This window comes from Pipistrellus kuhlii, unplaced genomic scaffold (genome assembly GCF_014108245.1).
Source record: "Pipistrellus kuhlii isolate mPipKuh1 unplaced genomic scaffold, mPipKuh1.p scaffold_m20_p_54, whole genome shotgun sequence".
In the NCBI taxonomy this organism is placed as follows: Eukaryota; Metazoa; Chordata; class Mammalia; order Chiroptera; family Vespertilionidae; genus Pipistrellus; species Pipistrellus kuhlii.
Window position 1 is genome coordinate 8,973 of NW_023425556.1, and position 27,168 is coordinate 36,140.

The 27,168-nt window shown below is 43.2% G+C and overlaps 1 long non-coding RNA gene across 1 annotated transcript; it reads right to left on the reverse strand.

The window, feature by feature from the left end:
* Positions 1–8,693: 8,693 nt before the first annotated feature.
* On the reverse strand, positions 8,694–26,955 carry LOC123651441. The gene is made up of 4 exons (XR_006740165.1): positions 26,945–26,955; positions 19,545–19,549; positions 14,775–14,779; positions 8,694–8,830 (listed from the first exon to the last, which is right to left on the reverse strand). It is a non-coding gene; the product is annotated as an uncharacterized LOC123651441 (long non-coding RNA).
* Positions 26,956–27,168: the final 213 nt, after the last annotated feature.

A 27,168-nucleotide genomic window follows, 5' to 3' on the forward strand; every position in this document is an offset into this window, starting at 1 on the left:
CCAATCTGAGCAGGATTTTTAACAGAACACAGAGTGGTCTTATATGCAAGAAAATACGGTAGTTGTCAACACAAATCCAAAAAACTGAGAATCTTACAGTATCAAGAATTTACTCATTTATTCAATGACAATCATGTCAACATCTTTTGAACGTGATCATAACAATCCAATTCATGAATTTCCTGGTGAATTTCTTCTGACTCGATTTCTTTCAAAATCAGAGGATCCAAACTCTCATGTTTGGCCTAGGGGGAATGGCTTTTTTTAGGGGGATGACTCACATTTCACTCAGAAGGAAACCTGCAAGTAGTTCTTATTTTCAGAGGATGTCTTATTTTCAGGGAAATGCAGTACTTACTGGTCGCTAGGCCCTGAGGGCGAGCTTTCTGCTGCATTCTCCAGTAAGTCCTTCCTTGAGGACAAGGGACCTTCTTTCTGGCATCCAGTCTGGACCAGGGGAAGATGGGGCTTTTGCGGCCACTGGGGTCCCCCATCCTCATTCACTTGGCCTCATGGCCTTATCCACTGGACCACTTCCTAGTGTTGCCTCTGGACCCAATCCATTCTTGCCTTGGCAGCTTCTGGCTGATCATTGAGCCAGCCCCCCAAAACCCCAGCCTCCTTGTTTAGGTGGCTGCTGCCTGGCAGCAGGCCAAACCGCCAGCAGGCCTTCCCCCCTGTCCCCCACAACTACCCACCTCCAAGTATCCCTGGTGACCAGCCTTTCTCCTGCTTAGGTCACAATTGCCTGCCTTTCACCTGGCCCTGCCCCCTTGTTCCAGAAACCCCGCCCCCTCATTCATTGGACCAATGAGTGAACAGCACTGGCCAGGTTGCCCTGCTCTTCAAACTGGGGGGGGCGGGGGGGGCGGTGGTTAGTGGAAGGCTACCCCCCACCTCTGGAAGCCTTGTTCTATGCCTAAAAGCTCCAGGGAAGATGTCTTTCTGTTCACAGGTTGCCTGCTACCAGGGCCCAGGTCCACAAGCATGAGGAGCCAAGCCCCCCCTTTTGGACAGCCATTGGCCTCTGTGAGCTTCTGAGGCACCCACCGCCCACACCACGGGGTATCTCACAACAGAATGTCCTGCGAACCCCATGGCCCTGTCTATAGGCATTGACATCGGGGAGAGAGCTGTGTCAAGACCCCAAAATCACTTTCCACTCTGGGGGCACTGACTCCCCCTTACTGAGGTACCCTGTTTCCCCGAAAATAAGATATTGTCTTATATTAATTTTTGCTCCAAAAGGTGCGCTAGGTCTGATTTTCAGGATTGTCTTATTTTTCCATGAAGAAGAATACGGTGAACATTTCTTTTTAAATGAAAATGAAGGAAAATTGTTACATGTGTAAGTTAAGGTGGTACAGTACCGTCTTTTCCGGCAGGTTTAGGCCTATATTCGCTGTATAAGTCTATCCCCCCACTTCCAAGGCAACACCAGTTCTTTTTTTTAATAGACTCTGGCCAATCTGAGCATGCTTTTTACTAGAACACAGAGTGGTCTTATACGCAGGACAATACTGTAGTTGTCAACACAAATCTGAAAAACTGAGAATCCTACAGTATCAAGAATTTACTCATTTATTCAATGACAATCATGTCAACATCTTTTGCACATGATCATAACAATCCAATTCCTGAATTTCCTGGTGAATTTCTTGTGACTCGATCTCTTTCAGAATCAGGGGACCCAAACTTTCATGTTTGGCCTAGGGGGAAGAGGGGGGGTTAGAAGGAGTACTCACTTTTCACTCAGAAGGAAACCTGCAAGTAGTTCTTATTTTCGGATGATGTCTTATTTTCAGGGAAACGAAGTATTTACTGGTTGCTGGGCCTGAGGGGGAGATTTCTGCCACATTCTCGGGGAAAGCCCTTCCTTCAGGACAAGGGACCTTCTTGCTGGCATCCAGTCTGGATCAGGGGAAGATGGGGCTTTTGAGGACACTGGGGACTCCCATCCTCATTCATAGGGCCCCATGGCCTTATCCACTGGACCAATTCCGACTGTTGCCTCTGGCCCCAATCCATTCGTGGCTTGGCCGCTTCTGGCTGATCATTGAGCCAGCCCCCCAAAACCCCAGCCTCCTTGTTTAGGTGGCTGCTGACTGGCAGCAGACCTCACCCCTAGCACTCCTTCCCCCCCCCCCCCCCCCCCCCCCTTCCCACCTCCAGGTATCCCTGGTGACCAGCCTTTCTCCTTCTTTGGTCACAATTGCCTGCCTTTCACCTGGCACTGCCCCCTTGTTGCAGAAACCAAGCCCCATCATTCATTGGACCAATGAGCAAGCAGCACTGGCCAACCTGCCCTGCTCCTCAAATCTGGGGCTGGGTTGGTGAGTGGAGAGCTACTGCTCCACCTCTGGAAGCCTTGTTTAGGGCCTAAAAGCACTAAGGGAAGATGTCCTTCTGCTCACAGGTTGCCTGCCTCCCAGGGCCCAGGTCCTCAGGCATGGGGAGGCCTGCCCCCGCTTTCGTACAGCCATGGGCCTCCCTGAGCCTCAGAGGCCCCCACCGCCCACACCACTGGGTATCTCACAACGAAGTATCCTGGGACACCCAGGGCCCTGTCTATGGGCATTGACATAGGTGAGAGAGCTGTGTCAGGTCCCCCAAAATCACTTTCCGTTCTGGGGGCACTGACTCACCCCTACTGAGGTACCCTGTATCCCTGAAAATGAGATATTGTCTTATGTTAATTTTTGCTCCAAAAGGTGTGCTAGGTCTGATTTTCAGGGATTGTCTTATTTTTCCAAGAGGAAGAATAGGTGCACATTTCTTGTTAAATGAAAATGAAGGAAAATTATTACATGAGTAGAGTAGGGATGTACAGTACCGTCTTTTCCGGCGTATAAGACGACCCCCTAATTTCACAGATAAAACATAGGGTTAGGCCTATATTCGCTGTATAAGTCTACACCCCACTTCCAAGACAATGCCAGTTCTTTTTTTTAATAGACCTCCTCTCTGACTCTGGCCAATCTGAGCAGGATTTTTACCAGAACACAGAGTGGTCTTATATGCAAGAAAATACGGTAGTTGTCAACACAAATCCAAAAAACTGAGAATCTTACAGTATCAAGAATTTACTCATTTATTCAATGACAATCATGTCAACATCTTTTGAACGTGATCATAACAATCCAATTCATGAATTTCCTGGTGAATTTCTTCTGACTCGATTTCTTTCAAAATCAGAGGATCCAAACTCTCATGTTTGGCCTAGGGGGAATGGCTTTTTTTAGGGGGATGACTCACATTTCACTCAGAAGGAAACCTGCAAGTAGTTCTTATTTTCAGAGGATGTCTTATTTTCAGGGAAATGCAGTACTTACTGGTCGCTAGGCCCTGAGGGCGAGCTTTCTGCTGCATTCTCCAGTAAGTCCTTCCTTGAGGACAAGGGACCTTCTTTCTGGCATCCAGTCTGGACCAGGGGAAGATGGGGCTTTTGCGGCCACTGGGGACCCCCATCCTCATTCACTTGGCCTTATGGCCTTATCCACTGGACCACTTCCTAGTGTTGCCTCTGGACCCAATCCATTCTTGCCTTGGCAGCTTCTGGCTGATCATTGAGCCAGCCCCCCAAAACCCCAGCCTCCTTGTTTAGGTGGCTGCTGCCTGGCAGCAGGCCAAACCGCCAGCAGGCCTTCCCCCCTGTCCCCCACAACTACCCACCTCCAATTATCCCTGGTGACCAGCCTTTCTCCTGCTTAGGTCACAATTGCCTGCCTTTCACCTGGCCCTGCCCCCTTGTTCCAGAAACCCCGCCCCCTCATTCATTGGACCAATGAGTGAACAGCACTGGCCAGGTTGCCCTGCTCTTCAAACTGGGGGGGCGGAGGGGGGGCGGTGGTTAGTGGAAGGCTACCCCCCACCTCTGGAAGCCTTGTTCTATGCCTAAAAGCTCCAGGGAAGATGTCTTTCTGTTCACAGGTTGCCTGCTACCAGGGCCCAGGTCCACAAGCATGAGGAGCCAAGCCCCCCCTTTTGGACAGCCATTGGCCTCTGTGAGCTTCTGAGGCACCCACCGCCCACACCACGGGGTATCTCACAACAGAATGTCCTGCGAACCCCATGGCCCTGTCTATAGGCATTGACATCGGGGAGAGAGCTGTGTCAAGACCCCAAAATCACTTTCCACTCTGGGGGCACTGACTCCCCCTTACTGAGGTACCCTGTTTCCCCAAAAATAAGATATTGTCTTATATTAATTTTTGCTCCAAAAGGTGCGCTAGGTCTGATTTTCAGGATTGTCTTATTTTTCCATGAAGAAGAATACGGTGAACATTTCTTTTTAAATGAAAATGAAGGAAAATTGTTACATGTGTAAGTTAAGGTGGTACAGTACCGTCTTTTCCGGCAGGTTTAGGCCCATATTCGCTGTATAAGTCTATCCCCCACTTCCAAGGCAACACCAGTTCTTTTTTTTAATAGACTCTGGCCAATCTGAGCATGCTTTTTACTAGAACACAGAGTGGTCTTATACGCAGGACAATACTGTAGTTGTCAACACAAATCTGAAAAACTGAGAATCCTACAGTATCAAGAATTTACTCATTTATTCAATGACAATCATGTCAACATCTTTTGCACATGATCATAACAATCCAATTCCTGAATTTCCTGGTGAATTTCTTGTGACTCAATCTCTTTCAGAATCAGGGGACCCAAACTTTCATGTTTGGCCTAGGGGGAAGAGGGGGGGTTAGAAGGAGTACTCACTTTTCACTCAGAAGGAAACCTGCAAGTAGTTCTTATTTTCGGATGATGTCTTATTTTCAGGGAAACGAAGTATTTACTGGTTGCTGGGCCTGAGGGGGAGATTTCTGCCACATTCTCGGGGAAAGCCCTTCCTTCAGGACAAGGGACCTTCTTGCTGGCATCCAGTCTGGACCAGGGGAAGATGGGGCTTTTGAGGACACTGGGGACTCCCATCCTCATTCATAGGGCCCCATGGCCTTATCCACTGGACCAATTCCGACTGTTGCCTCTGGCCCCAATCCATTCGTGGCTTGGCCGCTTCTGGCTGATCATTGAGCCAGCCCCCCAAAACCCCAGCCTCCTTGTTTAGGTGGCTGCTGACTGGCAGCAGACCTCACCCCTAGCACTCCTTCCCCCCCTCCCCCCCCCCCCCCCTTCCCACCTCCAGGTATCCCTGGTGACCAGCCTTTCTCCTTCTTTGGTCACAATTGCCTGCCTTTCACCTGGCACTGCCCCCTTGTTACAGAAACCAAGCCCCATCATTCATTGGACCAATGAGCAAGCAGCACTGGCCAACCTGCCCTGCTCCTCAAATCTGGGGCTGGGTTGGTGAGTGGAGAGCTACTGCTCCACCTCTGGAAGCCTTGTTTAGGGCCTAAAAGCACTAAGGGAAGATGTCCTTCTGCTCACAGGTTGCCTGCCTCCCAGGGCCCAGGTCCTCAGGCATGGGGAGGCCTGCCCCCGCTTTCGTACAGCCATGGGCCTCCCTGAGCCTCAGAGGCCCCCACCGCCCACACCACTGGGTATCTCACAACGAAGTATCCTGGGACACCCAGGGCCCTGTCTATGGGCATTGACATAGGTGAGAGAGCTGTGTCAGGTCCCCCAAAATCACTTTCCGTTCTGGGGGCACTGACTCACCCCTACTGAGGTACCCTGTATCCCTGAAAATGAGATATTGTCTTATGTTAATTTTTGCTCCAAAAGGTGTGCTAGGTCTGATTTTCAGGGATTGTCTTATTTTTCCAAGAGGAAGAATAGGTGCACATTTCTTGTTAAATGAAAATGAAGGAAAATTATTACATGAGTAGAGTAGGGATGTACAGTACCGTCTTTTCCGGCGTATAAGACGACCCCCTAATTTCACAGATAAAACATAGGGTTAGGCCTATATTCGCTGTATAAGTCTACACCCCACTTCCAAGACAATGCCAGTTCTTTTTTTTAATAGACCTCCTCTCTGACTCTGGCCAATCTGAGCAGGATTTTTACCAGAACACAGAGTGGTCTTATATGCAAGAAAATACGGTAGTTGTCAACACAAATCCAAAAAACTGAGAATCTTACAGTATCAAGAATTTACTCATTTATTCAATGACAATCATGTCAACATCTTTTGAACGTGATCATAACAATCCAATTCATGAATTTCCTGGTGAATTTCTTCTGACTCGATTTCTTTCAAAATCAGAGGATCCAAACTCTCATGTTTGGCCTAGGGGGAATGGCTTTTTTTAGGGGGATGACTCACATTTCACTCAGAAGGAAACCTGCAAGTAGTTCTTATTTTCAGAGGATGTCTTATTTTCAGGGAAATGCAGTACTTACTAGTCGCTAGGCCCTGAGGGCGAGCTTTCTGCTGCATTCTCCAGTAAGTCCTTCCTTGAGGACAAGGGACCTTCTTTCTGGCATCCAGTCTGGACCAGGGGAAGATGGGGCTTTTGCGGCCACTGGGGACCCCCATCCTCATTCACTTGGCCTCATGGCCTTATCCACTGGACCACTTCCTAGTGTTGCCTCTGGACCCAATCCATTCTTGCCTTGGCAGCTTCTGGCTGATCATTGAGCCAGCCCCCCAAAACCCCAGCCTCCTTGTTTAGGTGGCTGCTGCCTGGCAGCAGGCCAAACCGCCAGCAGGCCTTCCCCCCTGTCCCCCACAACTACCCACCTCCAATTATCCCTGGTGACCAGCCTTTCTCCTGCTTAGGTCACAATTGCCTGCCTTTCACCTGGCCCTGCCCCCTTGTTCCAGAAACCCCGCCCCCTCATTCATTGGACCAATGAGTGAACAGCACTGGCCAGGTTGCCCTGCTCTTCAAACTGGGGGGGCGGGGGGGGCGGTGGTTAGTGGAAGGCTACCCCCCACCTCTGGAAGACTTGTTCTATGCCTAAAAGCTCCAGGGAAGATGTCTTTCTGTTCACAGGTTGCCTGCTACCAGGGCCCAGGTCCACAAGCATGGTGAGCCAAGCCCCCCCTTTTGGACAGCCATTGGCCTCTCTGAGCCTCTGAGGGACCCACAACCCAAACCATGCGGTATCTCACAACAGAATGTCCTGCGAACCCCATGGCCCTGTCTATAGACATTGACATCGGGGAGAGAGCTGTGTCAAGTCCCCCAAAATCACTTTCTACTCTCTGGGCACTTACTCGCCCCTACTGAGGTACCCTGTTTCCCAAAATTAAGATATTGTCTTATATAAATTTTAGCTCCAAGTGGTGTGCTAGGTCTTCTTTTTAGGGATTATCTCATTTTGCCATGAAGAAGAATATTGTGCACATTTATTGTTAAATGAAAATTAAAGAAAATTATTACATGTGTAGGGTACAGTGGTACAGTACTGTCTTTTCCGGCGTATAGGACGACCCTCTAATTTTACAGTTAAAACATATGTTTAGGCCTGTATTCGCTGTTTAAGACTATCCCCAACTTCCATGGCAACACGTTCTTTCTTTATTAGACCGCCTCTGTGACTCTGGCCAATCCGAGCAGGCTTTCTACTAGAACACAGAGTGGTTTTATATGCAAGACAATACGGTAGTTGTCAACAGAAATCCGAAAAACTGAGAAAACTACAGTATCAAGAATTTACTCATTTATTCAATGACAATCATGTCAACATCTTTTGAACATGATCAGAACAATCCAGTTCCTGAATTCCCGGGTGTATTTCTTGTGACTCGATTTCTTTCAGAATCAGGGGACACAAACTCTCATGTTTGGCCTAGGGATAAGCGGGGGAGGGCTTTTTTAGGGGGACTACTCACATTTCATTCAGAAGGAAACCTGCAAGTAGTTCTTATTTTCGGAAGATGTCTTATTTTCAGGGAAATGCAGTACTTACTGGTCGCTGGGCCCTGCGGGCGAGCTTTCTGCCTCATTCTTGGGGAAAGCCTTTCCCTGAGGACAAGGGACCTTCTTGCTGGCATCCAGTCTGGAACAGGGGAAGATGGTGCTTTTGCGGCCACTGTGGACCCCCATCGTCATTCACAGGGCCCCATGGCCTTATCCACTGGACCACTTCTGAGTGTTGCCTCTGGCCCCAATCCATTCTTGGCTAGGCCACTTTTGGCTGATCATTGAGCCGCCCCCCAAAACCCCAGCCTCCTTCTTAAGGTGGCTGCTGCCTGTCAGCAGGCCTCATGGCAAGCACTCCTTCCCCCCTCCCACGCCCTGCTTCCCACCTGCAAGTATCCCTGGAGACCAGCCTTTCTCTACCTTAGGTCACAATTGCCTGCCTTTCACCTGGCCCTGCCCCCTTATTCCAGAAACCCCGCCCCCTTATTCATTGGTCCAATGAGTGACCAGCACTGGCCAGGTTGCCCTGCTCATCAAACTGGGGATGGGGGGTGGTTAGTGGAAGGCTACCCCCCACCTCTGGAAATGTTGTTCTATGCCTAAAAGCTCCAGGGAAGATTTCCTTCTGTTCAAAGATTGCCTCCCACCATGGCCCAGGTCCACAAGCATGGGGAGGCCAGACCCCCCTTTTGGACCGCTATTGGCTTCTGTGAGCTTCTGAGGCCCCCACCGCCCACACCACGGGGTATCTCACAACGGAGTATCCTGTGACCCCCACGACCTGTCTATGGGCTTTGCCATCTGGGTGAGAGCTGTGTCAAGTCGCCCGAAATCACTTTCTACTCTGGGGGCACTTACTCGCCCCTACTGAGGTACCCTGTTTCCCGGAAATTAAGATATTGTCTTATATTAATTTTAGCTCGAAAAGGTGAGCTAGGTCTTTTTTTTTAGGGATTGTCTTATTTCGCCATGAAGAAGAATATTGTGCACATTTATTGTTAAATGAAAATTAAAGAAAAATATTACATGTGTAGGGTACAGTGGTACAGTACCGTCTTTTCCGGCGTATAAGACGACCCTCTAATTTTACAGTCCAAACATAGGTTTAGGCCTGTATTCGCTATTTAAGACTATCCCCCTCTTCCATGGCAACACGTTCTTTCTTTATTAGACCGCCTCTCTGACTCTGGCCAATCTGAGCAGGCTTTCTACTAGAACACAGTGTTGTCTTATACACTGGAATATACTGTATTTTTTTTTTATTATCTCCATTTTATAGATGATAAACTGAAGCAGAAAGAGGTTAAAAAAGTTGTCCGAGGTGATAAATCCAAAAATCATTACTTTTGTTATAATAGCCTATTTCCAGGAGTTACCGTTTTTCCCAATATTATTCTTTCCTACATGAGACTTAATTGTCTCAACTGGACAATAGGGATAAAGACTCTCCATAAACTATTGGAAAAGTAGGATATAAGTATCTTCACTTAATTTGCTAAGTTCCCAGGACCTGGAACATTGTAAATATTTAGTAAATGTTAGTTTCTTTCTTCTCAAACATTGAATTTGACAGATACAGAAACATAATAATTATTTGGGAATCTTAAGCAATCTCATACACTCTAAAATAGCTCTTTTACTTGATTATCATAATGCTGTTCTTCCGTTCTGAAAATCTGGAAATTTTTCCTCAACACTGATGTTGTTGGCCCATGAATAAAATAGTGAAGCATTAGGCCACAAATATAGTTTTCTTCCACAATGTCATTGATATTACTTCATCTTCAAATGAATAGCAAGTGTGACCCTCTAGAGATGAAAGAAGTAGAGGACAGGGAAGCTTCAAGAAGGTACAGGTGTAGCATATTCTTAGACTCTGGAGAAGAGAGCTTAGGCTTTAGGGTGTCGAACTCAATCAGAGAAGGGGCCAAAATCTAAAATCCAGCCTAAATAGCGGGCCAAATGGTTTACTGAACAGTCATAAACTGTCATTGTGATGGAAACGCAGCGGAGTGCAGTGATGACAGCGCGGTGCGGGCCACATTGCAAGGCCTGGCGGGACGGATTTGGCCCGCGGGCCTTGTGTTTGACACATGTGCTTTAGATAATAGGAATCTGACTATAGAGAAATCTTGAGATTTAGGGAAAGGTTAAAATAAAGAATGTCAAACTGAATGTGTTTCACCTTTTTTGTCTGTTAAAAATTTTCACTTTTGGTTGAAGAGTAGGATATCTATGAGGTATTCTGTACTGCCAAAGAAAAGCACAATACTTCAGAAATACCCATATGAAAAGGAATCTCCTCTTTTTTTTATTTTGGGTTGTTTACAGCTCAAGAGCAATCTTCTATCTGCTGGGTTTAATGAGAGTTCCATAAAAAGCTTTTTAAAGATTTCTCTGAGAAATGCCGGGACCAGTTTGGCTCAGTGGATAGAGCGTCGGCCTGGGGACTGAAAGGTCCCGGGTTCGATTCTGGTCAAGGGCATGTACCTTGGTTGTGGGCACATCCCCAGTAGGGGGTGTGCAAGAGGCAGCTGATCAATGATTCTCTCTCATTGATGTTTCTAACTCTCTATCCCTCTCTCTTCCTCTCTGTGAAAAATCAATAAAATATATTTAAAAAAAAAAAAAAAGATTTCTCTGAGAAATGACTTTATACCTATTGTAAAAATGGGAAGCTATTAAAAATATTCTATGTAGGCAATTCATTTGTTACAATGTCTAAAAAAACAAAACAAAAGAAAACCCACAACAAAACAAAAAAAAAGCCTGTGAAATCAGTATGACCAAAAAAAGCATTTGAATCAAGAGATTAGAGAATGCTTATTTGTATTAATTCTTCATTTGAAGGGTAAACATGAAATTTTTAAGTGGTTTAAAAACATTGCTCCCAGAAAAAAAAAAATATCCATACTGTTATTTTCTTATATAAAACTAGAGGCCTGTTGCACTAAGATTCGTGCAATAGGCCTTCCTTCCCCTGGCTGCCAGCACTGGTTTTCTTCTGGCTCCCAGGACCTAGGCCTTCACTCTGGCTACTGCCTTCTGTCTTTACTCTGGCTGGAGTCTTCACTCCAGTTGGACCCTTCAGTCTTCTCTGCTCTGGCCAGAGCACTGCTGCTGTAGCTCCCACTGCCTCCTGCCCTCCACCTCATAGCAGGCATCCAGGCCTCTCTGTGCCTGCATATGCAAATTAACCAGCCATGTTTCTTGGATTAATTTGCATACTCACTCCCGATTGGCTGGTGGGCATTGTGGAGTTATGTTCAATTTGCATATTTGTTTTTTATTAGTGTAGTTGGTACTAATATAATCTTCAACCAATTGTAGTGTAAAAATTCCTTCTGTAATGTTAAAAATTGTAACTTAATATTGCAAAAGACTTGAATATATATTAAAAGCCAAAAACTATTTCAAACCCAGTGCAAAATTGAATTCATCTCAATTTTTGCTTGAAATATATGAAACTAGAAAATGTAGAGTTCAATTTCTGTCTAGTTAAATATAAAATGGCAAACATATTTAGAAGATATATTGTTAAAAGATAAACTGAGGCAATAAAAATATTTAAGAGTTTAATTGAACAAAAATCAGCTTGAATTGGGCAATCTAAAAAAGAAAGTGGTTAGAAGTACTCATCAAACAGCAGATCAGAAAGAGACTTTAATTATAGAGAAAAGGCAGAAGGAAAGTATTAACTGGCCATAGCTTAAAGCCTAGTTGGCTGTTTGTTATTGGTCATCCTTAAGTTTTAATGTATTAACCTTGTGACATTTGCAGGATTATATTTTGGTTTGCTAAAGTATGTTAGAGCAACTTAGTTTACAGGGCTCCTTGTTTAACTAATTTAACAATTCCCCCATTTTTGTCCTCCTCTCATATGTGACAGATTTACCAGAAATTTAATATTATCATCATTCACAGTTACCATCAGAGTTAAGTTTCTCTTGTCTCATTGTGAAACTCACAGGTTATGAGTTTTGGTGGAAGAATTGTTTTTGGTTCAACTCACTGTTTGTCCAGTTTCTATTTCTGCAAGTATAGGATATCAAGTGAGGTCATCTGCAGCACTACTGGTGGCTGTGAGCATGCTTAAGGCCTTTGAGAGAACAAATCACACCAGGGAGACTACAAAGAAGACTATTGGGAATATTATACCAGGAGACTGAAGTACTCTTCTTGGCAAGGGCTCCCATGAACTAAACCAGTTGATATTAACTAAATAAAAAATATACCTGAAGAGGCATCAAACTGTCTTAGCCAAGTTGCTTTTCTGTTAATTCCTTCTATTTGTCAGAGGTGTTGATCTAGGTATAGCAGGGGCTGTTTGCTATGGTAAAAATTCCTCTTTGTTTAGCCAACAAGTAATCTAAAGAAATTCTAGCATCTAAAACCACTATAGCAATAAAGCCTAGTGACTTTTAATGTGTAGCAATAGGCTTAGCAGTAGATTAAGGGATAATTGCCAAAGTTAAGAAGCAGTGTCCGCCCATGTATTAATGGAGATAAAAAAGCAAATAATGAAAAGGCAAAAGGAATGAACCTTTGTATTGAAACTAGAGGCCCGGTGCATGAAATTAATGCACAGTGTGTGTGGCGGGGAGGTGTCCCTCAGCCCACCCTGCACCTCTCCAGTCTGGAACCCCTTTCAAAATCCAAGAATGCTGGCTCCAAACTGCTCACCTGTCTGCGTGATTGATGACTAACTGCTCCCATGCCTGTCTGATTGCCCCTAACTGCCCTCTCCTGCCAGCCTGGTACCCCCTACCAACTGCTTTTCCATGTAGATCTGGTCCCCCCCGCCAGCAGCCCTCCCCTGAAGGCCTGGGTCCCCAAGAACTTCCCTCTCCTGCTAGCCTGGTTGCCCCTAACTGTCCTCCCTGCAGGTCTGGTCACCTCTAACTTCCCTCCCCTGCAGGCATGGTCCCCCTCAACTGCCCTCCCCTGCAATCCTGGTCACCCCTAACTGCCGTCCCCTTCAGCCTGGTCACCCCAACTGCTCTCCTTTGTGGGCCTGGTCACCCCTGACTGTCTTCCCTTGCAGGCCTGGGTTCCCCCCGACTGTCCTCCCCTGCAAGCCTGACTGCTCCCAACTCCCAACCCTTGTAGGCCTGGTCCCTCCCTACTGCCCTCCCCTGCCGTCCATTTTGTGGCAGCCATCTTGTGTCCACATGGGGGCAGCCATCTTGTGTGTTGGAGTGAGGGTCAATTTGCATATTATTCTTTTATTAGATAGGATGTCTTGATCTGTGATCTTAGGAGAGCTGTCCACCTTAATATGTCATCTTATTTTGGAGAGGAACCTCCCTCCTCAATTTTAATTTAACTTTCCAACTAATGCGAAGTTAAAAGTGTTAGTGGGAGCTTTTTTAAGTTTGGAAATGTGCATCCAAGGTTCAAGTCCCTCAAGTTTGTATACTGTCTGGGTAGTGAAGAAGACCTGCTATGGTTTCTTTCAAAGAGGTTCAAAGAAACCTGTTCTTAGTGATTCCAAGTAAGAAGGGTGGTATAAGTTGGAAGAGTTATTTTGTAGAATCATAGCCAGGTATTTGAGGAAACTAGAACAATTAAAGATCAAGACCAGTTTATAGATATATAGTAAAACCTCAAAGACAATGAACGGAACTACAATCTGATAACCAGAGCTATGTTATGGTTTCTGCTGAAAGATGCATTTTTTTTTTCTCTACAATCACTCTTGTTTATATTAATGATAGTCACAATAAGACTAATTTATTTGCAAAATAAGTTTCTTCTCATTAAATTTGGTCCAATAATTTGTGTAAGTGCAGCAAGAATAGGGATTGGCTATATAGGTTCTTATAAAGTGTTCTTTGCTGGAACTTTTCATGAGGAATCTTAGATTGGACTTTCCAAGCAAAGGACTTGCCATTGGACTCTGTGTGGAATACCTATAGATTTATGTTTATTCCTCTTTCATTGTTTTCTTGTAGTCCCTGGACTTGCAGAAAAATGACCTTCCTTACTCTCCTGGTAAGGCTGCCAGGAGTTCTGTGAGCAAGCAACCAGGCTTGGATTTTTGAAAAGCTTTATTAGCTCTATAAAGCCAAGCTTAGTTTTTTCAAACTGATAATATCTTAGTTTATGTATATTCTCAAATATGCAATTTCTGTCAAAGCCTTGGTACTATAACTGATCCTTCCAATTGTGTCCTATTATAAGAAGAATAAAAAATATTTGTTTTTTTTAATATATTTTATTGATTTTTTTTTTTTTACAGAGAGGAATTGAGAGGGATAGAGAGTTAGAAACATCAGTGAGAGAGAAACTTTGATCAGCTGCCTCCTGCACACCTCCCTCTGAGAATGTGCCCACAACCAAGATACATGCCCTTGACTGGAATCAAATCTGGGACCTTTCAGTCCACAGAACGACACTCTTTCCACTGAGTCAAACAGGCTTCAGCAGAAATATTTCTTATTTAACACTAAAGGCCTGGTGCATGAAATTCTGAGGATGTCCCTCAGTCCAGCCTGCACCCTTTCCAATCTGGGACCCCTTGGAGGATGTCTGGCCTCTTTTATTTTTAAGAAAGAGCAACATCTACATACCTTTTCCTATTCAAAAAATTCATATTCTGCTTTTTTGGCCTACTTTAATTAGAAAAAGAAAGTATTTATAAAACTAGTGTCTTGGGCAAACACAACTCTAATAAAGTCTTTATTTGAATAATCTTGTTTTGTTTATTCTGTTCTTTGCAGAGATGGCTTATTATTTCTTCCAGTTGGATGATTTATATATATCTGTCAAGCTGATGAATAGGCTGTGGATCCAAAGAGGTAAGCAAATGATTCCTTGTGTTTTGTAAAAGCTGTTGAAAGACAAACCCTCCTGCCCAATATATTTTAACTAACTATGGGCATGAACTTTTGGATCTGTGGCAGCTGTATCCTTTGCACACTCTGTGGATGCATTTTGCTTCCTTGGTTAAGCTGTAAAAAAAAGGCTTTTGTGCTTGAGTCACTATTGAAATTATACTGTCACTGACTAGAAAATTGATATTTGTAATAAAAAATACCACAAATTAAAAAGTTTTGAAATCTTTCATACTGTTAGCCATTAAGATTCCCTATGATGAAAAGACAGAAATTAGAATAAAAATAAAAATCCACTCAGAACCCCCATTTTTTTTTCTTACATTCATATATTTTCAAATATTATAAAAAATTAGGATTTTGGAAGAACAATTGCTCAACATTTAAAAAGAAAAAAAATGTAAAGAAATATAACTAGTCTTAAGCTTTTGAATTTCCTATTTAAGGTACTTGGATCTTACAAATGTTAGGTTAATTAACAGGAGAATTGGAAGATACAAAAGAAAATCAAGAGATTTTCCAACAGGGTAGATAATTTTTAAAGATTATTCAGATATAAAATTATCAAAACGGATATATTTTAACAGGTTTTAAATAATTTAATAACTGAACAAAAGTTGACAAAATTGGAAGCTATTTTTTTTATAATCTAATAGAAAATTTTTTAAAATGCATAATTAGGTCCTACCCAGTTTGGCTCAGTGGCTAGATGGTTGGCCTGAGGATGGAAGCATCCCAGGTTTGATTCCAGTCAAGGGTATATGCCCAGGTTGTGAGCTTGATCCCTAGTAGGAGGCGTGCAGGAGGCAGCCAATCAATATCAATAATTCTTTCCATCATTGATGTTTCTATCTCTTTCTCCCTCTCCTGCTTCTCTGAAATCAATAAAAAATATTTTTAATGTGTAATTAGAAATGTAAACAGACTCCATAACTCCATGAAATTAAAGAAACTGAAGGAAAAAAATTGAAAAAGTGCATCTTTAAAACACAAGTTGCTGAGATCTCCATGCCTATCCTTCTCTCTTTACCCTTGCTCATATTTTTAACCCAGTGTGAATCAGTGGTTTAGTGTCAGCCCATGAACCAGAAGGTCATGGCTTAATTCCCAGTCAGGACACATAGCTGGGTTGCAGGCTCCATCCCCAGTGTGGAGTAGGCAGGAGGCAGTCAATCAATGGTTTACTCTCCTTGATGTTTCTCTCCTTCTCCCTACCTTTTTTAAATCAATAAAATATATATTTAAAAATATTGTGCCTTCTCTACAATTACTTATTCAATTAACATTTTGATCTCTGTGTTATTATATTTTATATGTGATATTATTTTTTTCTACCTCTGAGTGTATTGGTTTGTAGTATGTGTTAGACTTAAAGGAATTAAGCACTTAAATAAGTTAAAAAATATGACTAACCAAAATACATTTCAGGAACATATTGATGATGCTAAATTTTCTGGTTGGCATATGAGTAGCAGCCATCCCATGACCTCTTGAGGAGCAGCCACCCCAAGTCCACATGAGGAGCAGCCACGACCCCATGACCACCTGAGGAGTAGATACCACCCGTGACCACATGACCTGCCACCAAGCCCACAACTGCAGCCACAGGCCCAGTGTGACTTGACACCTAGATCCTTTGGTGAGAGCAAAAATGGGGAAAGAAAAGGAATTGTCAAAAAAGGAACTGAATGAAATTGAGGTATGCAATATGTCAGAAAAAGAATTCAGAGTGAGGGTAATACAGTTCATAAACCAGATGGGTGATAAAATTAACAACCTATGTAAGAATCAGGAGGAAATAAAGAGTAGTACAGCTACAATAAAAACAACATGGAAGCTTTCAACAGTAGACTAGGAGCAGTGGAGGGCTGAATCAGCAAATTAGAAGATAGGGAAGCAAAATACACCTAATCAGAACTGCAATTGGAGAAAAAAATCAAAAGACAGGGGGAGAGCCTGAGGGAGCTATGGGACAACATGAAATGAAGCAACATACATATAATAGAGGTGCCAGTACATCAAAATGTCCAGTTGGGTATGAGTTTGTTGTTTCACAAAATTGAAGAATGAGTTTGCAGACAAAAATGGTTAGTGGAAGCAAAGTTTATTGAGAGATGGACTCCCTGCAGCAGGGAGTAGCAGGGAGGTGGCCCAAGAGGGTTGCCAATGAAACTACTTTGTCTCAGGTTCCAAAATCTCATGCCCCTTGAGGCAATGCTGGAAAAGATGCATCTGGAGTTCCAGGAGAGCCAAAAGCAGTCCAGTGTCCAGAGCTTCCATACTCTGTGTTGCAGTTGAGTGTAGATCAGAGTGCAAGCTAATGAAATTTCATCAGGCCATGTGTGGAGTCCCACATGTCCATAACCCAAGTGGGCACAGGAGAGCATATCCCCTGTCATAGGAGACCCAGGAACCCAGTGCACCAGAGAGAGAAGAGAGGAACAAGTGTGCTTCTTTGTCTAGAGGTAGATATATGTTTTCCTAGATCCTGATTGGTCCTTTCAAAGAATTATGCCTTAGCAACATCCATACATTTCAAAATTAACATTTCCCTGGCAAGGTCTTCTTTCCCTACCCAGCTGAGTTGCCTTAGTAACTCCTACCAACTGGGCTAAGTGCTAGGTTACTTTGTCTTGGTGGTGAAGTTATCAAGCTCTATTATGCCTATGTCTGCAATGTTCCACTCCCAGTCCTCATCCCCCATACCCTCCCCCATGGTCCCATCCCTGTCCCTGATTGCCTAGATTCCTTCTATCTACTCAATATGATCTGAAAAAATATTTTAGATTAGAGCTGGTTTAAGTTTGCTTTGATTAAGTAGACATGTCTTTTAGAGTTGTTAGGATAACATGTAAAAGGTGGTACACTGGCAGGCTAAATAGTGATGGTGAGAAATTGAATTTATTTAAAGAAAAGAGGATTGAGAGTTGGGATATCCAAAGGGAATGGCTACAGAGCACTTAGACAAAGGGTACTGGGTCCATGATGGCAGCAAAAAGATACTTAAGCCAAAACCAGTTTGGCTCAGTGGATAGAGCGTCGGTCTGTGGACTGAGGGGTCCCAGGTTTGATTCCATTCAAAGGCACGTACCTTGGTTGTGGGTACATCCCCAGTGTGGGGTGTGCAGGAGGTGGCTGGTCAATGTTTCTCTCTTATCTATGTTTTTAGCTCTCTATCCCTCTTCCTTCCTCTCTGTAAAAATAAATTATATATATATATATATATATATATATATATATATATATATATATATATATATATATTTGTGTTTTTTTTTGTTTTTTTTTAGGATACTTAGGACAGAGAAACATGGAAAGACATAGAAGAAGCAAGAAGCAACAGGAGAGCCTAGGTTGGGCTGCATTGACTCATTGAGAAGTCATAGAAAAGGGGGCATTGGAGACAGGTTCAGGGGGTTAGCCTAGGACAAGCTGCTACTGTCCATCTTTCTCCTTGTTGTAAGACTCCTGGGGTCCCTTAGAAGTTGGGGGATATGTCCCTGTTGAGGAATGGCATGTGCATGTTCCCTTAATGGAGAGCGAGCACTGGGTCCCTTGTCCTGAGCATATTTATCTCTTTCTTGCAGGTGGAAATCTTAGGGGAGGTCTCAGAGGAGCTGTGCTCTTTCCGTGTGGTGATCTCCACTGATCGATTGGTGCCTGGGAAAGGGGTCATTAGTCAATGTAGCTGGTCATGAGACACCCACAGTGTTACTTGTCTGGTTTTGCTGCTTTTCTGGGCCTGGAGCTGAAATACAACTGAGGCCTGGATGTTATCTTTAGAGAGAAAAAGGTCAGGGGGTCTAAATAGCCTGACCATTGATATGAAAGATCAGGGTACAAACTGCATGACAAGTGATATGAAACGGGAGAATAGATTACTCTGGGGGTGAGGCTCTTATTTTCCCAATTTCATCACTTGGTAGGCATCCATGACTTTCTGCCCTGGTGACCTTCTATACCTGGCCCATTATCCTTGTTCTGCTCATGTCTGTCTAACAGTATACTAGTATATTTTTGTTTAACCTGGTTTTATAAAAATATGTTCAGATTATCTCAGTTACAAAGTTAGTCAATAAAATAGCTTGTATAATAATTGACTTTGAAATTTCATACTGTTTTTGCAAGTTAATAAAGGAAATAGGGGTTAATAAGATTTTTAGGTAACATTTTTTAGCAATAGTTATATATATACTAGAAATTAATTTTCTAGGTGTCTGATAACTTGAAAGTTTGAAGTTTTGCTGACTACATTGGATGATAGTGTTGGCATATGTAGCTAGTTATTCATAGACAAAGGAAGGGAATAAATTTACCTGCCATGTATGTTGTGCTCTTCCTCAACTACCTGTAAATTGCATACTTCCTTTGAAATGTCAAACCGCTATTCCACTTTTTTCCTTTGTCCTAACTGACATATATACTCATTTTTTTCTCACTGTCTTTGGAATTTCCATACTTATGTGAGTTGCCTGTGAGCATGTGTTAAAATTTGATTTTCTTTTGTAACTCTGGTAATTTGATTATTCTCCCAGCTAGAGAAACATATATAGTGTGTGGAATAGTACTTTTTAAAGTAATTTTAAAGTTGATTTCAAAGAGGAAGGGAGAGGGAGATAGAAACATCAAAGATGAGAGAGAATCATTGTTTGGTTTCCTCGTGCAAGCCACACATGGAGATGAAGCCTGAAAACCAGCCATGAGCCCTGATTGGAGATTGCACCTTGACTTCCTAGTTCCTAATTTGAAGCTCAACCACTGAGTCATGCCAGTCAGGCAGAATAGTATGTTTAAAAAAAAAAAAAAACTTTTACAGGAGATTCTGTGATTTGGCTTTGAACTGTTTTTATAGCCACATTTCTGTTCTTGTAAAGACTTGATTTATAGAAAAATCTTTTTTAAATTCTTAAAGAATTGCTATCAAGAGACTGACACACACTTCCAACAAAATAATTACCCATTTGCTTATTTGTAGCAAGGAGAGGATCTTTAAGATGGAAGACAAAAGATTTTTATGTTCTAGATTTAAAGATGTGCATCTTTGGACTGTTTCAATTAATCCTCAACAATAGTTTCAGAATGTGGTGTTTTTTTGTTTTTGTTTTTTCCCCTTTTGGGTACATTGTTTTATTTTAGTTTAAGGAGGAACTTAATATATATATAAACATGTTTTTAAAGTTTCTATTAGGTTATAAATATCAGTTTCCAATGTGGGTAACTTTCAAACATCTTGTCAGGTTTCAGCTGGGATAAACTGTAAATATTCGTGGGAGTATTAAACAACCTTCACAAATGCAAGAGGCACTCCAAAAGAGGGTGCAAAAGATACTGCCCATCCAAGATCTAAAAATAAGAGCCACTCCCAAAGATACTTAAAAGATATAAAGTCTTAGAACATTCCTTTTGAGATATGGAAATAGTTTATAAGGATCCTCACATGCAAATGGAGTGCAACTCACATTTCTCTTCATCCATAACTATCCATAAATGGGGTGCAACCCACATCTTTGTCCAGCCATAGTTTTGGGGCCTCCAACCTGATGACTGCTAAGCCAAATTCTCATCACACAAAAAAATGAAACAGGTAAGAAGGTTATAACTATCTCTGGGAAAGAAAACACTTATAACTAATGAGAACCAAAAACCAAATTCACAAGACACAGTTTAAAGCTCTAATTCTAACAATTCCCACCCCACCCCCCCTGCAAATCTGAATTTAGAAAGGAAATGGCAACATAAAATTTGCCTTCCTCTCTCAACCAGGCATCATAGATAGAAATCTAGATAACTGAATTTGGTAAGAATTCTCACCTTTTGATGGATTCTGCCAGTTTTCCAAAAATATTCTCTGTAGGCTGTTCCAGCAGGTCTCATGATGATCATCAGAAACTAAAGAAGAAGAAAAATAATTTTTTCTCTACCCTTCTACAGCAAGCATATCAGACTCACAGTCCATGGGCTGCATGTGGCCCACAATAAATATTTTTGTGGCACAGCCAATATAAATGTATGTAAGAAACTTTTCAATAAAAATTTCACAACTTTATTTTTACAATATCCTCTTATACATCTATCTATATATAAGAGCTTAATATGCAAATAGACTGAACAGCAGAACAACCAAGCAGTCAAATAACTGGTCACTATGATGTGCACTGACCACCAGGGGGTTTGTGCAGAAGATGGCAGCATTGGTAGCAGGCGGGATGCTAGACAGGTGAGCAGTGGTGCCAGACCAAGGAGGGGTGCCTGTCACTATGATCAGGGAGAGCCTCTTGTGGTTACTGAAAATTCTTTGCTTCCATGTGTCACAGTCCCACCCCATGCTCACATCTGCTGTGAGCACTGGCTCCACTCGCACCTGCTACAAGCACCCGCCACTGGCCTTAATTGCTCAGCTCTGTCAGCAGGTGTGAGCAGCAGCTGCCGGCCCCAATTGACCCTCAGGGCTTCTCCACCTCCCCCTGCTCCTGAGGGGTGATTGGGGCCAGCAGCTACCTCTCATACTATCTGCCTGCTATGGCCCCACTCGCACCTGCAGCTGGCACTGGAGCTACCACTTGCACCTGTTGCCAGTGCACACTGCGGGTCCCCATCAACTCTGAGGGCTTCTTTACCTCCCCCAGCCCCTGAGGGGCAATAAGGGCAGCAGCTGCCACTCACATAAGCTGACAGCACCGGCCCCACTTGCACCCACTATTGGCGCCAGCCTCAATTTCTCTGCACCATCACTGGTTGTGAGCAGGGCTAGTGCCATCAGCACATGGGAGCAGTGGTGGTGGGAGGGGTCCTGCAGGCAGATGGGACCAGGGACTGCAGCAGGGGAGCCAGGCGGGGGAATGGAGGATGGGCCCAGACCCACCCTTCTTGACCACTGCAGCCTCATGGTCACAGTTCCTTTCAAGGTGCATGATTTTGTGCACTGGGCCCTTAGTAATTATTAATAATGAACTACAACGTTCACTAATGACTGATTACTATAATTGTATTCCATTCATTTCCCTTACACGCCTTACGTGCAGGCATACCATTTCTCTCTACTAATACTAGTAGCGAATATTTTACCAACCAATTGCCTCATCATTGGTCTTATACTGACTTGTTTGATGTGCACAACAGGAACTATTTTGCTTTCAAAGAACAAGAAAAATAGGTTTATTTGCATTACTCTTATTAATTTGCGCAGTTATTCAGTGTCTGGTAAGTTAATGTTCAAGAAAAAATATTAGCCAAAACCTGTTTGGCTCAGTGGGTAGAACATTGGCCTGCAGAATGAACGGTCCCAAGTTCGATTCTGGTCAAGGGCATATACCTTGGTTGCAGGCACATCCCCAGTAGAGGGTGTGCAAGAGGCAGCTGATTGAAGATTCTCTCTCACCGATGTTTCTAACTCTCTATCCCTCTCTCTTCCTCTCTGTAAAAAAATCAATTATATATATATATATATATATATATATATATATATATATATATATATATATAAAGAAAAATATATTAATTATTAAAATGTTCTATTATTTTATGTTAATGATGACTCATTTATTTCAGCCCTGTGTATTCAGCATGTCTCTATTGAAATAAAACTATGTTCCTATAAAAATTTAAGCTTTTGTTTTTTGGCGGCCCAGATAAACTTAAACCTTATTTATTTGGCCCATGTTAGCCTTTGAGTTTGACATGCTTGCTTTGCAGTAATTGCTATGCTAAGACTCCTTTTTCTCTAAGGCACCTTAGAAATAGGTAAGCTTATCAAGGTAACAAATTCTCCACTGTGGCCATAGTAATTCACTATGACCTAAGGATAACCTGCTTGTTCATCCTTAAAAGAAAAAAATTTTACCTGAGGCCCCACACTACATCTGGTCCAGTTTAAGTCAGACCCAGTCAAACCCTGGACCTAATCTAATTTTTAAGTCAGATCCAGTCTAACTCTGGTTGGATCTGGACCTAGTCTGGAGACGAAGTTCTCAGATAAAGTCTGACAACTCAACACAAAAGTGGCAGAACTGGGATCCAAAGGGATTTACTGTATTTGTGACCTCCAGAAGCAGCTAGAAAACAGTTAGCTTAAGGGTCAGGTTACCTTCTTCTGATTGCTCCATGCTCTTGGGGGCCACAGGTGGTCTCCTTCAGTTTCCTTTTCTGATCAAAAGTTCCTCTTACAACCAGAACTATTCAAAGATAAACTGAGGCTTATTAAACATGGTACGAGTTTAGTTTGGTTGAGCAGCACCAACAGGAGCTCTGGCAGAGGCTCTTACAGAAAAAAAAAGGCAAACATAAAGGAAGAAAATAATTGTTTGGTTAGACTAGTTTAAAGCCTCATTGACGTTTTATGATTTGTTGCCCCAAGGTTTTAATTTTGTAGCCTTGAGTCTTTTTTAGACTTAGATTTTGTTTTGCTTATGGATGCTGCTGGGGCAGTAGGGCCTCCTCAGTCTAAAAGCCTCCCAGTTTAACTATTGTATTATATATATTTTGTGCATGGGGCCGGGGCGGGGGGGTGGGTTGAGTGTCCCTCAGCCCAGCCTGCACCCTCTCCAATCTGGGACCCCTCAAGGGATTTCCGACTGCCCATTTAGACAAAAGACAGAATTTATGGAATCAGGTCTAAACAGACAGTTGAGCATCCCTGTCACAATCCATGACTACTGGCTCCAACCTCTCACCTGCCTGCCTGCCTGATTGTCCCTAACCACTTCTCCCTGCCAGCCTGATTACCCCCTAACCACTCCCATGCTAGCCTGATTGATGTCTAACTGCTCCCCTTCCAGCCTGTTGGCCCCCAACTTCCCTCCTCTGCCAGCCTGGTCACCCCTAGCTGCCCTCCCCTTCAGGGTTGATCACCCCCCACTGCCCTCCCTTACAGGTCTGGTCCCTTTCATCTAATCTCCATTGCACGCCTGGTGCCTCCCAACTGCCTTCCTCCAGTTGCCTGATTACCCACAACTGCCCTCCCTTGCAGTCCTGGTCCCTTTCAACTGCCCTCCCCTGCTGGCCATCTTGTGGTGGCCATCTTCTGTCCACATGGGGACAGCCATCTTTGACCACATAGGGGCAGCCATCTTGTGTATTGGTGTGATGGTCAATCTGCATATTACTCTTTTATTTGATTGGATAGAGGCCTGCTGCATGGGTGGAAGCCAGCTGGTTTGCCCTGAAGGTTGTCCTGGATCAGGGTGGGGGTTTCCTTGGGATTTGGGATGGCCTGGGTGGTTTGCATGCCAGCCACGCCCCCCAGTGACCCAAGCTGAGGCTCTGGTATCTGGAATTTATTTATGTTCTACAATTGAAACTTTGTAGCCTGGAGCCAAGCCAAGCCTCCCTCTTGCTCTGTGTCAGCAGCCATTTCTGATGGAATTTATGTATATTTTATAATTGAAACTTTGTAGCCTTGAGTGAAATTCTGGCCAGCCAGGATTTGCAGGAAGCTTTGCTTCCTCCATTGCCAGGAAAACCCAAGCCTCCCTCCTGCTCTCTGTGGCCACAGCCATCTTAGTTGGGGTTAATTTGCATACTCACTCTGATTGGTTGGTAGGCATTGTTGGTGGGCGTGGCTTGTGGGTATAGCCGAGTGATGGTTAATTTGCATATTACTCTTTTATTAGATAGGGTATTAGACATGCCTCATTTTATTTTGCTTTATTTAATTTAGTGAGGGGCCTAAAAATATAATACTGTTCCTCCCATCTTTTAAGTTTCTATAACTGGGCTAATAAATTAACAGAGACAGAGTAACAGGAGAACATCAAAATTTTTGTTGTTGTTGTTGTTAGCCAATTTCTAATATTTATTTATTCATTTTTATTGATTATGGTATCACATAATTGTCCTCATCCCCCCATACCCACCCCAAACCCCTCTCCAAATATGCCCCCACCCACCTGTTGTCCATGGCCACTGGCTAGGCCCATATGCATGCACACAAGTCCTTTGGTTGATCTCTCCCCCTTACCGCCACCCTCCCCTACTTTTCCTCTGAGGTTTGAGAGTCTGATCGCTGCTTCTCTTTCTCTGGGTCTGCTTTTGTTCATCAGTTTATGTTTTTCATTATTTCCTCTAGATGTGTGAGATCATGTGATCCAAGAAATACCCCTGTAAGAACCGAAACTGAGACAAGCCATTATGGTTATACTGAGAGACAAATGAATCAGTCTGTAGTGAGTTCCTTTCTGGGCCAACAGTTCTTTTGAGTCCCAATTTCAACGTCAAAGAGTTCCTTATGTATACATGTCAGCCATGATATTTCAGATCTGGTTGGTGGACAAATGGTGATGATGCAGGTCCGCCCGTCTCTAGTTTGGACCTGGGCATCCTTCAGCAACACATAGCTGCTGTCTGCTGGTATGGCAAGGCTTCATCAGTGTCTTCCTTCTCTGAATTGTTTCTCTTCTGTCCTCATGTCTATTCCTCTCTGTTACGGGAATTCAGATGGTCTCAGAGTTGTTTTCTGAAAAATACAAACATATTCTCACAACCAAAAGTTAAGGGATATTTTCTATAAATTTGACTTGGAATCCTTTTTCATTTTTTCTCCCCAAATGATTTTCCTCTGGCTTGATTTGACAACCATGTGTGTATTTTCATAGGTATCTTGCTGTTAGCATTTCGAATGAAGGTTAATTTCCTAAACTACACATTTTTTAGATGTAATTTATTCACAGGATGTTTTTCCTTACATGATATTCTTCCACTGTCACCCTCCTTTTTAATTTAAAAAATAGGAGGCTTTTGGAAATTTTATAATGTAGTCTTTATAGCTTTTACATTTTAATTATTTGTGCTAAACTATGACTGCTTTAGGTTCATAACATGTTATGCAATTTTACCATGGGACACTCTGCCAATAAGAATTTTTGTTAACACTTTAGGAACAGCTTTTTGTACAGTACAATCAGTTTTTCTAGAATATTCATTTATTTCCATTACCTGTGTATTTATTTACCGTGTGTGTATTAGTGGAAATGATTATTTCCCTTCTTGAGAAGGGCCTGAGCATTCCTGCTACTAGGCTGGACTTGGATATTAAAAACCCACTTGTCCACACCATGAGTCCAAGACCTCTCAAACAAGTCTTGTTGCAGTGAGAGGGCAGCTGTTATCAGCCAATTTGAGCTGTGCATTGGAAGCGAAGCAGCTATGGGGGCAGGAGACCTCCCTCAGAAGGGGAGAAGGTTCAGGCGCCTGCCAAGTTGCAGAGGGTGGTGGTTAGGGTCTGTGCCCCACCTCTGTTGACCCCCAAGTTCTCTCCTGATGGCCCCTCTTTGACTGTGCCCGTCTTAGGTTGTTCTTTCCCAGAGGAATCTTACCTATCTCTGGCTAACCAGCCATCCTCCGGGGCCAAGAGGGTGATGTGAGGTTTAGTTCTGTCTACTTGGTAGCCTATGTCCCCATGGGCTCCATGCCCAGCACCTGCCTAGGGAACCCCTCACCTGCTGGCAAGACCCGGGCGTTGATCTCATATTTTGAGGAAACCATGTTTCTTCTCCAGAGAGGGCCCAGTTTACCCCACTGGGTGAGAGACAGATCCATGGTAGCAGCCACCATGGTGTTTCAGCCTCGGCATGAGCTAAAAGGTCAAGGAACAGCTGTGGGCACCTGGACCACGAGAAGAGGGTCATTTTTGGCCAAAAGGGCAAGAAGGGCCAATATAGAATGCTCAGGAGCCTTCTCAGGGGGCCCTCTACACAGTGGAAGGAATTAAATCCTTTCATGTCATTTTAAACTGCTGCCAGACATTCAAAGGATTGGTTTGCAAGTTTGTTTGGGATAATTGTACCATATGCTATTGTAATTCTAAAATATCTAGAGATGTGTTACCATTGTCTCCAAGCACCAAATATATATATATATATATATATATATATATATATATATATATATATATATATATATAATGATTTTTTATTGATACCCCATGGTGCGAGGTACTGTTATAGGTAATGGGGATAACCCAAATCTGGGAAAAATTATAATGACCTGTACAATAATATAATGTAAGGATATTCTTTGCTGTAGGCCATGGAAATTCCCTTTTAAACTGGCTATCAATTTCTTTTGGTATAGACAAGGTCTTTGTTACATTTTCTACACCTCTCCCAGGAGGAAGAAGTGATGGTCCCTTTCTTTGGTGTCCTCACAAGCCAGAAACCTCTCTTTAATTTTACACACAGAGGAGCAGTGGTTTGATTTTGTGTCATTCAGAAGGGCAGCTGGGTGGTGACCCCTATGTAATTATACTTCCTTGTCCCACCTGTGGTCCTCTTGGAAAGAACGTCAAATTTTTAATGGGAATGCACAGAGACTTCACTTTAGCATGAACATTCCAAAGACAACCAGGCAAAACTGGATATATTTGACATTTTGGGCAAAGGATAAAAGGGAGCAGGGTACAAGATTTTTAAAGTGAAAGGGAACACACATGGTAGATACATTTTTGCTAAGCAATATAAAAAATGATGGGGGGAGAGGGGATCTAGTCAATAGGCATGGATTCCACTGTCTAATGGTATGGTGACTGTGCTCCAGTTTCTTTCATGAAGCAGCTATTTCCACCT